This window comes from Camellia sinensis, chromosome 3 (genome assembly GCF_055761805.1).
Source record: "Camellia sinensis isolate YWXY chromosome 3, ASM5576180v1, whole genome shotgun sequence".
Classification (NCBI taxonomy): domain Eukaryota; kingdom Viridiplantae; phylum Streptophyta; class Magnoliopsida; order Ericales; family Theaceae; genus Camellia; species Camellia sinensis.
Window position 1 is genome coordinate 197,761,653 of NC_138963.1, and position 12,812 is coordinate 197,774,464.

Genomic DNA, 12,812 nt, shown 5'->3' on the forward strand with positions numbered 1-12,812 from the left:
CGAAGTTTTCTAGGACTTGCAAGTTACTACAGGAGGTTTGTGAAAGACTTTTCCAAGCTTGCCTTGCCATTGACTCAATTAACTCAGAAAAATGTGCCATTTGACTGGAATGAACAAAAGGAGGCAGCTTTCCAAGAGTTGAAAACCAGGTTAGTGACTGCACCAATCTTAACTTTGCCTAATGGTACTGATGGGTTTCAAGTGTACAGTGACGCTTCTTATAAAGGCTTGGGGTGTGTACTAATGCAAAATGGAAAGGTGATTGCCTATGCTTCTAGACAACTTCAACCTCATGAAAAGAATTACCCAACACATGATCTTGAGCTGACAGCCGTGGTGTTTGCTTTGAAAATCTGGCGTCATTACTTGTATAGGGTAACTTGCGAGGTGTACACAGACCATAAGAGCTTGAAATATTTCTTCACCCAAAAGGAATTGAACATGCGACAGAGACGATGGTTAGAGTTAATCAAAGATTATGATTTGCAGATCTTGTACCACCCAGGGAAGGCTAATACCGTAGCAGATGCCTTGAGCCGAAAATCCGGTGCAAGTTTGTCATGTTTGTTGTCCAACCGAAAAGAATTGCCAAATGACCTAGAACAAGATGGGCTATTATCTGTTATTCCTGCTCAACCTGCTATTCTTGATGAGATCAAACAAAAACAATGTGAAGATGAATACTTGAAAAAGATCATAGAGGAATTTGATTCGAAGCCAAGGCCAGGATTTGTGTTTGAGAATGATGTGCTAAAATTTCAGAACCGTCTTTGTGTACCCGATTACGATGATTTGAGGAAACGTGTTATAACCGAAGCTCACAGTAGTAAGTTTGCTATGCATCCGTGGAACCCGAAGATGTATCATAATTTCAAACATAATTTTTGGTGGCCTGGAATGAAAAAGAGTATTGCAGACTTTGTGGCTAGATGTCTACATTGCCAACAGGTTAAAGCTGAGCATCAACGACTCGCTGGGTTGCTACAATCACTCCCAATACTGGAATGGAAATGGGAGCACATTACTATGGACTTCATTGTGGGATTGCCACATTCTTCTCGAGGTATGGACTCTATCTGGGTTATAGTTGACCGTTTAACTAAGTCTGCCCATTTTCTGTCTGTTAAAACTATTTATAACGCTGACAAATTGGCCAATATCTATATGACTGAAATTGTGAGATTGCATGGAGTGCCAGTGTCTATTGTGTCTGACAGGGACTTAAAGTTTGTATCGAGATTTTGGCAGAGTTTGCAACAGGCTTTGGGGACTGAATTGAGACTGAGCAGTGCATATCACCCACAGACTGATGGCCAAACTGAACGAACGAACCAAACTCTAAAGGATATGCTAAAAATGTGTGTATTAGACTTCCAAGGGAATTGAGTGACCTACTTGTCATTAGATGAATTTTTGTACAACAACAGTTACCATTCAAGCATTGAAATGGCTCCTTACGAAGCTTTGTATGGAAGAAAGTGTCATTCTCCGATATGCTGGGCTGAAGTTGGTGATAGACCTTTGTTGGCACCGAAACTTGTGCAAGAAACAACCGAGAAAGTGAAACTGATCCAGCAACGCCTGCAAACTGCACAGAGTCGGCAGAAAAGCTATGCCAATGTCCGAAGAAGAGATAGGTAATATGAAGTTGGGGACCACGTGTCCATAAAGGTAACCCCGATGAAAGGTCAAACTCGGTTTGGTGTTAAGGGAAAATTGGCGCCAAGATATGTTGGACCATATGAAGTCCTCGAAAAGATCAATCTGGTATCGTATCGGGTAGCCTTACCTCCAGTAATGGAACATACGCATAACGTCTTTCATGTATCGATGCTACAAGAATATTTGAGAGATCCACTTCACGTCATTGAACCGACACATGTACTTTTGAAAGATGACTACACTTATGAGGAAAGACCTATCCAGATTTTGAATCGCCGGATCAAAAGACTGAGAAATAAAGGAATACCACTAGTAAAAGTTGACTGGAAAAACCACGAAGGAACCTATTCAACTTGGGAAACCAAGGAAGACATGATGAAGAGATATCCGGAATTGTTTCCATTGGACCCAATGTTGATTCAGAATGAAGGTAATTCGAGTTTGGGGGACCAAACTCTTTTAAGGGGGGAAGACTGTAATGACCCGACCTCCGATTAATGCTAATTCATGATTAATTATGATTACTAGTAATTTAGGAAGGATTTGGGATTTATTTGCATGTGTATTGCATTATTTATGTGTTTCTATCTGTTTGCGATAAAATGATCTATTCATGTCTTTAACTTTAAATTGCGAATTGAAAGCCTTATCGGCGTCCGAATTAGGAACTGACTTGATTTATGTGCTAGTTAGGATTTATGAAATTTTATGGTAGGTTTAATTAAAATTCGATTCGGAGCGATTAAATTAGATTAAATAATGCTTGATGAAACATAGATTTAGTGAATGCTCGTAATTACATTTTTGCCCCTTAGTGGGCCACTTTGTCCAATCTTGATTAGGAGCTCTTGATTCATTTCCTCAGCCATTTTGGGACCAAGAAGAAACATAGGAGAGTGAGAGAGGGAAAATTGAGTTCAACAAAGTGTAGACACCCCATTTTTGACTGTCCTCAAGACTTGGACGTCATCGTTTGAACACTCGATGATCATCCCTGTTCGTATTTGTCTTGAGTTCTCGGAGGTTTCGGCTGTGCGCCTTGCCTCAAGACCTCTTGACTTGTTTGTTTTGTGTTTGGTTTTACATCAAACACTTATTGTTTTGCTTCTGAGGGTGGGAAATAGCTTGTAGGCCATCCCCACACCTCACCGGCCATGGCTTGAAGCCACCGGCCTTGTTTCCTTGCCACCGGCCACTGGTGATGGCCGGTCGGCACTGTTGATGGTCGATCGGCACATTTTGTGGCCGATTAGCCACTTTTTCTGGCCGAGGCCTTTTCTTGAGGGGGGTTTGAACCTTTTAAACCCCCTGTTTTAGCTTCTTGAGGAAGCTTGAACCTTTTGAACTCTTGGTTTTAGCTTCTTGAGGAAGCTTAACCTTTTGAACCCTTTTTTAGCTTCTTGAAGAAGCTTGAACCTTTTGACCATTTTTAGCTTCTCCAAGAAGCTTGACCATTTTTTAGCTTCTCCAAGAAGCTTGATCCTTTTGTAGCTTCTCCAAGAAGCTTGAACCTTTTTAGCTTCTCCAAGAAGCTTGACCCTTTTTTAACTTCTTGAAGAAGCTTGGCCCAAGAAGCTTGGCCCTTTTGCTCCAAGCTTCTAAGAGAAGCTTGGCCTTTTTGCTCAAAGCTTCTAAGAGAAGCTTTGCCCCCTTGGTTTCTCTATAAAAAGAGGGCCTCTCCTCCCCTTTAGAGGGTTAGAAAAATCTGATATATATCATATATATATCACTCTCTCTCTATATCTCTCTCTCTCTCTACATTTGTGTGGGTTAGAGGGTGTAAAAGGGTCTGGTTCTTGACCATTTGAACTACACCTCCTAGCACAACACCTCCATCATCAACCTAAGGAGCTTGGAGGCCATTTTCAGAGGCTAAGGGACTGTTTTTTTGGACCAAGAGGCTGCTGTCCCCTTTTGGCTACAAAGGTAACTCATTTTTCTTCTTTATTCCCCGTTTTTGCACACACTTTTAGCCTTACTTGCAAGCATATTTGGGATTTGTCATAAACTGAAAAAAGTCTTATTTTGAGCTCCTTTTGAAGTTTGTTTAAGGTCACTTTTGTGTTTGGGGTCGTTTACCCCCGCTTAGGCCTTGTTTGGCCCCATTTTGTGCTATTTTTGGTGAGCCTCGGACCCACCTTATTTGGGCCTCCTCACCACTGAAATCTTGAGGGATTTCAGTGGTGAGGATGATGGTTTAAGGTCCTAAGAAGGAGAAGGCCATCCCCTCTCCTTGTTGTCTTCAAAAAGTGTCATTTTAGCCTCATGTATGAGCACCATTTTTAAGTTCATGTTGGCCATGTCTTAAGTGTTATTTGTGCTTATTTTGCCATGATATAGCACTGTTTTTACTTGGTTTAGACACACCATGCTTGCCTTGCATACTTGTCTTGTAATGCCATGAATTGCCTTAACATGTGCCTAGCATTTAGACCACTATGCTTACTTGTTTTGGCCTAGCTTTGTGAAGCTTTTATGCTTGTTTTAGCATTCTTAAGGCCTGTTTTTGGTTGGTTAGGCCATCCATGGCTTTCTTTGTATAGCTACCATGTAACCCCCATTGACTTGCCTTAAGTTTTAGACCATTGTTGCATGCTTAGCTTGTCTTGTTTACTTGGTTTTGCACCTTCTATAATATGATTTCAAAGCTTTCTATGCATGCCATGCATCCATGTTTATCCTCTCTTAAGTGTGCTTAAAAGTTGCTCTTTGGTGCCTAAGTGTTGGACCTTGTGTGCATGCATGCTTGTATGTGTTTTGGCCCTCATTTCCATGGCATTTGGCCACTGATTTGGGCCTATTTGAGAGCTGCCCATTTTGGTTTAAGACCATTCCCACATGTCATTGCATGCTCATCCGTCTTGCAAGCTCGTTAGTTTGCATAACTTGCATGCTTGTATGTTTACATTGCTTGTTCACATGCTCATATTGCATGCTTAGCTTCCATGCCCAAGTTGCATAACATTAAGCATGCATCTCTTGCCTCTTGAATTGATTATGATGGAGGTTGGGGCCCATTGTTTGTTTTGTGCATTTCATTCCATATTGAAATTGCACACATTTGCTTGAAATACATTGCCATGCCTTGTTTTGCCCTCTGCTGCTGTCAAAACGGGGTTCTGCAGGAAGACTTGGCTGATCGACTACATGGAGTGCCGACCGACTAATTATTGATGGCCGATATCTCAACAAATGGTCGATGACCATCCGGACATGGTCGATGGGGTTTCCACTTGGCCGGTGGCACTCCACAGTGTGCAGAGAGCATACCTTGGGACTTGTGTAGTCTTCAGAGGTGCCAAGCAGTGAAAATAGAGGCAGTTTGTACATGGCGATGGATTTCTGAGCAAACCCAAGCACGCGTGCATTGGACCCTCCTCCCGAGGCCTTTACTGCTTTCTTAGCTTAGTTAATTTGTTTAATTAATTAAGGGTTTGTAATATTTAATTAGCTAGAGTAGTTAATTACTTATTCAGTTTGTATTATTCTTTTGGTCCCTCCGAGCGAGGGCGAATTTGTAATAAGTGTGGGTGCGTGTGTGCATGTCTTCCAACCTCCACTTCTTTCTCCCTTTTACTTACCTGCTTTTGATGGTTAGTATTAAGTCATATTTAAATTAGCATACCTTATGCTATGCATGCGTGCATCCATACATTTGTCTTGCATGCACCGGGCTCGGCGCATCATACTAACTGCATTGTATTTCAATTCCAAGTTGAATACGTGTTAGTTGTAGCATCATCAAATGTCATCCATAGATTAGCCGAGCCTATTGTAGCTGCATCTTGCATGTGTTGCATTAGCCATCTTAACATGAACTAGGATCATGCATATGATTACTAACTAGCTTCTGTTTTGGCTTGGAGTACTCGATAAGCATTTATGTTTTAGCATCCTTGCATGCGTGTGAGTGTTGCCATGACAGCATGCTTACCATGAGGCTATTTGCTTATATGATATAACTGCTTGAGTGCCTGTGGATAGAGGTTGAATTACCTAAATTGGAATAATGCACTAAAACTGTGAGTTTTGAGCCCACTAGATAGTGGCAAAACCATCTTTTCTAAAGCCCATTTGAGGGTGGCAAAACCTGCATTTTAGCCTACTTGCGAGTAGCAAACCATTTTTAAAACAAGCATGCAATGTTTTGTTCCAATTTAGGCGATTTGGTCTATACTTGTTTGCTGTGCGCATAACATAATAATTCTAGGCTAATAACCGGATTAGGAACACATAATGCTTTCAAAACAAGATATCACGGTTAGTAGAGGCCGATCTTTGATCGGGCGAGAGGGGGTGCTCATAGCTAACCTTTCCCAATCGTACCCAAGTTCCCGAGCCGAGGTAACTTTGGTGATGACGGACACGTGGCCTTTGGCACCGAGTCAGGGTTTCCTTCCCAAAATAGAATATTTAGGTGGCGACTCTGTATCTGGCAAAGCAGTCCATGTTTGGCACTTCTTTTCTAAAAATCTGTTTTTCTCAAAACAATTTGCCGGATTTGGACTCTTTGGTTCGGATTAAGAACCGTGACAATTCGAGAGTCCGAACTTTAGTGAGCCCAATATGAACAGAACGGGGGTTCATCCTCCCGGGGCGTTCGGGGACGTCTACACAAAGTATTGGCTTGGGAACTAGAAGGATTGAAGGTTAATTGTGCAAATTGAGCTTGTATATCTTGTCATTCAAGGTCTAAGGTAGGAGAACCAACTTCTTGAGCTTGCATTTAAGTTTAATTCTTGCATGGTTCATGGAAGTTTAGAGTTTAAGACAAGAATTGGTTGAAAATGTTGAATTTAGAGCTAAATCATGCATGCATGTGCATATCTTGAAGTTTAAAGTTGTGTTCATGGAAATTCTTGCATGCATGTTTACATTTTGGTTGAAGTCCATGATTTCATCTTGTTTTTGAAAGAATTGGCTCTTAGGAGCATGAATTGGAAGCCTTGAGGTTGATTAAATTCATGTATGTTACATATCCATCATGTTCTTTAAGTTTATTTGAAAAGTGTGTTTAATTGAACTACCTTTGGGCTTTGATTTCTCAAATTGATCTTTGAAACATGTCATATCATGAGTTTACAAGTGTTTTCCAGAAAATTAGCCCAAAAGGATCGAATTTGATGCATTGTAGTTGAGTTTTGAGCTTAAGGTTCGAATTTGGAAATTCCACATTTTGGACTCACGCTCGAGCGGGGAACTCTACGCTCGAGCGTACATACTGGGTTCATGGAGTACGCTCGAGCGGGTAAAATGACACTCGAACGGGAATTTCGTGTATCCAGTACTTTGCCTGTGTTTACAGTCCGCTCGAGCGGGGTAATGCACGCTCGAGCGAGGACTTGTGTCTCACGCTCGAGCGGGTATCGAGCGCCCATCGAGCGTGAATTTCATGCATCCAGCACTTTTACTGTAGCTTGAAGTCCACTTGAGCGGAGTAATCTACGCTCGAGCGGATTCCTTTTGTCTGCATGTCCGCTCGAGCGGGACCCCTGTTTCAGCAAAATTTTGAAAAGTGTTTTAAAGTGCATCTTTGCATCCTCATTCCATCCTAGGCATTCCTAGGCCATGTTTTAGACTCTATAATGAGGATAAGAGATTAGAAACACACTAAGAGCCAACGAAATAAGTTTTGTACAATTAGAACGTGTGTTTCAAGTGTGCATCTGTTATGTGTCGTGTAAGTCACGTGCCACGCCCTGTCTGATCGATCTGCTCTATCTGTCTGTCTCCATGCTCACTGTGAGTAATAACTCTGTAAAGTTATGTTCAACTTAAGTATTTTCTGACTGGTATTATATGATTTGTTTTCTGAAATGTTATCTTAAGAATTATGAATGAATGTTCTATTTTCTGAAAAGTAATTCTGGCACCCTTAGTTCACGTGGCCCTCGCCCGGGGGTAACAATACCGTGGCCAATCTGCATGTGGCCCTCGCCCGGGGGTAACAATACCGCGGCAAATCTGCACGTGGCCCTTGCCTGGGGGTAACAATACCATGGCTACTTGCGTGCAAGTTATGGACCTTTGTGGTCGTTGGTACCAACTATGTATGTGGGTCTCTAGACCAATCTGTTCTGATAGCTAATGGGTGTACCACGTATGATCTTATGAAAAATCTGAATATGCAAACGTATATGAATTTGTTTCTGTTTTGAAGTTTGATTATGCTTTGAATTAAATACTGGATTCTAACTTGTGATGGACATCATTCATATAACTCTTTTACTCAGTTATTATTCACTGGGCTTTCACTCACAGTTTATATTATGTATGTAGGTGAGCCGCACATGACCAGGGCCAGAGTTGACGGCCTCTGTACCGTTTTGTCAGCCAACCCTTGTGCCTCCCGAGGAGGTTCCGATCGAAGTTTAATGCCATGGTTGTTTTTGTATTTCATGCTAGTCTTTGTGTAAGCACTATATAGTCAGATCTTGGGAAGTTCACCTCTGTAAATATTTTGTAAATACTGTGTGTCTGGACTGGCATGTTTATATATATATATATAAGTAAGTTTTGAAATGTTCTGTCTCATGTACGTTATCACAGCTCATTGGACCTTGCCTATTTTGTATTATTGCTTCCGCAGTGTTAATCTGTTCAGAGGCCTTTGGTAATCCACGGATTACTGGCCAGTTACGATGTTAAACCCATAGGGGTGGGTTTAGGTCGTGACAGAAAAGTTAAACAATGGAAGATTATTTGAGTCAATTCAAAGCCATTTCAGATCAACTTTCTTTAGCTTCACCACCTGTGGATGAAAAAGATTTGATCTTGTTAATTCTCAATGGTTTACCAGATGAATACAATGCTTTTAAAACCATAATTAAGGCCAGATCTGCCCCATTTTCCCTAGAAGAGTTGTTTGCTCTACTTTGTTCTGAATCCATCCATGTTGAGTCTTCTCTTAGACACTCTCAAACTACAAAAATTCCCTTTGCATATTCTACTACTAGAGGCTATAGAGGAGGCTACAGAGGTTCTCAAGGTAGAGGTCACTCCAGAGGTAGAAGTGGCTATAGAGGTAGTTCTTCTTCTCATTCTGGTTCTCAGACTAATTCCTTTCTACTCACGAGAGGTCATCAATATCCTAGAAATCAAATAGGCAAGGCTAATCATTCTGCCCTAGATTTTTGGTTCAAAATGGACTCCTCTTATCCGATAGGCCATTCCAGTCCTTCACAGCCACCCAAAGCCTATGTAGCTGCAACATCAGCAGCAGCTTCACCATCACCTACTTCCTCATCTGTTTCAAATTGGTTCTTAGACTCCGCAGCTACCAATTATATGACCAATGACCTAAGTAATTTGTCTGCATATCAATCCTATCAAGTCTATGATCAGGTGGCTATTGGTGATGGTTCCACCTTGCCTATCTCACATACTGGTAATGGTTTACTTCTCACTCATAAGTTCCCATTTCTTCTCACCAACATGCTTTATGTTTCTTCCATTTCTTCCAACTTGCTATCAGTTCATCAATTAGCCTTAGACAATCATTGTACTATTATTTTTGATGCACATTCTGTTGTTGTTCAGGACAAGACTACTTAAAGGAGCTATATAGAGGTTCTTATTCTCATGGACTTTATCCTCTTACATCTTCCTCTTTCAGAACTTTTTCTCCAGTTTGTTTGTCTTGTTTCACAAAGGCTGGTTCCTCATAGACTTCTTCTCCTGGTTCAACTTCACCTCAAGTTGATTGGCATTCTAGACTTGGGCATCCTTCTTCCAGAAAGCTTCATCATGTTCTTACTCATAGTCATTTGTCTACTAATAAAACTTCCAGTCTATGTGAACATTATTGTGTTTCCAAAAGTCATAGACTACCTTTTAGCTTATCAAATTCCACTGTTAATAAACCTCTAGCTCTAGCTCTTATACACACTGATGTATGGGGTCATTTTTCAGCTTCTTGTTCAAGCTATAAATACTATGTGTTGTTCATTGATGATTTTAGCAAATTCACTTGGATTTTTCCTCTTCATTATAAGAGTGAGGTATTCACTAAGTTTTTAGAATTTTAAGTCTTTTGTTGAAACACAATTTACTACCAAATTACAAGTGTTGAGAAGTGACAATGGGGGTGAATATCTTAGCACTCAATTTCAGGAATTTCTCAAACAAAAAAGCATTGAGCATTAATTAACTTGTGCTCACACACCTGTCCAGAATGGTGTAGTAGAGAGAAAACATAGACATTTAATTGAGACAACCATCACTCTTATGCATCAATCTTCATTGCCTTTGATTTATTGGTTTGATGCACTCTCTACTTCTATGTTTTTATCAATAGATTGCTACCCTCAAACTTTCCAACAAAACTCCTTTTGAGGTCTTGTTTCTTCAAAAACCTGATTATCAGTTCTTAAGAACTTTTGGTTACAGATGTTATCCTTGGCTCAAGCCTTACAACTCTTATAAACTTCAACCTACATCTATTTCATTTGTGTTTATACGCTATCAATCTTCTGTTAAAGGTTATAGGTGTCTTGACCCTAGTACTAACAAGGTGTATATCTCTAGACATGTTGTGTTTGATGAACTTACCTTTCCTTTTCAGTCCTTTCCCTATTCTTCATTCTCACTAGTTCCATATTCCTCTTCTTTGTTTCATTTTACTACTTTATATTATTTCTTCTGGTCTTCTTTTCATGTTCCTCCTACTTGTTCTGTTCTAGCAGCACCTGTCTCTTCTTTTCTCTTCTTGCTCCAGCAACAGTGGTGCTGTCTTCTTCTGCAGCATCACCGCTAGCAACCCAAGCAGTGGTGCTGTCTTCTACTGCTTCACCAACATCAGCAGCTTATATACCTACTGCTGCTCCAACACTTATCATCTTTGCTTCACACCACACTTCACCCCATCTTCCTTTACAGCACTCAGCAGCTCCAATTCCCATTTCTTCTCTGTTTATAAATCTTCTTCATATTTTCTCTTCTAATTCTCACTCCATGCTCACCAGATCCAAAGCCAAACTTCCTTCTACTGCTTGTTTGTTGGCTTCTGCTCATCCTACTGAACCTCAGTATTTTCAAGAAGCATCTCTTTCTCCTGCTTACCAAGCTGCCATGCTTGAGGAATATCAAGCCTTGCAAAACAAGACATTTGGTCTTTAGTTTCTCTTCCAACCACCAAGCAAGCCATTGAATGCAAATAGGTCTTTAGACTAAAAAGAAACTCAGATGGCTCCATAGCTAGATATAAAGCAAGGCTAGTTGCTAAAGGTTTCCTTCAAACTGAAGGGGTAGACTATTATGAAATATTTAGCACTGTTGCTAAATAGCCTACCATTAGAGTTCTTCTATGCCTTGCTCTCACTTATCATTGGCCTATTAAGCAACTTGACATTTCAAATGCCTTTCTTCATGGCCTACTTGAAGAAGAAGTTTATATGCATCAACCACAAGGTTTCATTGATGCTTCTAATCCATCTCTTGTTTGTAAACTTCATAAAGCTCTTTATAGTTTAAAACAAGCTCTAAGAGCTTGGTTCTCCACTTTTTCCTCTTTTCTTCTTTCTCATGATTTTATCCCTAGTCTTTGTGATTCTTCTTTGTTTGTTAGGAAAACTTCTACTTCCATTACCATACTTCTTGTCTATGTTGATGATATTCTTCTTATTGGGAGTGATCCTCTCTATATCTCCACTCTCGTTCAACACATGCATGCTACATTTTCTATGAAAGAATTGGGAGTTCTCAATTATTTTATGGGTATCTCTGTATCCTCTTCTTCTTCAAGCTATGTTTTGTCTCAGCACAAGTATGCTTCTGAAATTTTAGCTAAGGCTGGTATGAGTGATTGTAAATCCTATGCCTCTCCCATGGCTACTAAGGTTGTTTCCTCTGATAGTGCTGATTCTCATTTCTCTCAGCCAAGTCTTTACAAAAGCTTAGTGGGAGTCTTTCAATATCTAACCCTTACTCGACCGGATCTTAGTTTTTCTATTAATCATCTCTGTCAATTCCTGCAAAATCCTCTGCAAAGTCATTTTACAGCTCTCAAGAGACTTTTTAGATATGTCAAAGCCACCTTAAGTCATGGCCTTCACTTTACCAGTGGCCCTCTTGTTCTTAATGCCTTCTCAGATTCAGATTGGGCAGGCAATGTTATTGATAGAAGATCTGCTACAGGTTATTGTGTCTTTCTAGGTCCTAACCTTGTTTCTTGGTGTGCTAGAAGCAACCCACAGTCTCTAGATCATCTTCAGAAGCAAAATACAGAGCTTTAGCTCAAGCCTTTGCTGAACTGAACTGACTTGGCATGCTTCTTGTTGAGCTTCATGTGTTTGTCTCTGTGCCCACTCTCTGGTGTGATAATATGTCTGCTATAGCCTTGGCACACAATCCAGTTTTTCATGCTAGGACCAAACACATTAAGGTTGACTATCACTATGTCAGAGAAAGAGTGGCTGCCAAGAAGCTTGTCATTTGTCATATTGTTTCCAATGATCATATTGTAGACATTCTTACCCAACCTCTTGCAATCTCTCGATTTCAATATCTTCAAGGCAAACTTCAGGTTCTTTCTTGTCCCCAAAGTTTGAGGGGGAATGATAAGATATATGAACATAAGCCAGAACTAAGCATGCCTAGCTATAAAGCCGCAGCAGCAACCGCAGCAACCGCCATGCCTAGCTATAGAGCAGCAGCAGTTCAGTCAAGGCTGACAGCTGCAGCTGCAGCTCAATCACACAGCAGTAGCAGAGCAGCAGTAGTTCAGTCAAAGCTACATCACACAGCAACTCCAGCTACAGCTCCAACTCCAGCTTCAGAGCTCAATGCAGCCTATAGTTATTAATTTGTTTGAACTATAGTTAGTTCATTGTAAGCATGGTTAGGTTAGGTTAGGCAGTTAAGGTTAGGTAGTTAGATTAGTGGTTACTGTTATAGCATTACATCATATGTCTATATAAGGCATAAAGATCCTTTGTATAACTCATTAAATAAAATTAATCTGAATTTCTTTAGGGGTTGGAGTTTTGGGAGATCTTTGCTTGGGAAAGTGATGGGGTTTGAAAATGTTGGAGTTTTAGTTTGTTGATGATCGGAAAGAACAAATGAATGGTTTTTGAGCAAAAAAAGAGTTATTTCAACAGATAAAACAAAATAGCCAATTTTTTTCAACTAATCAAATTCATTTCAACAGG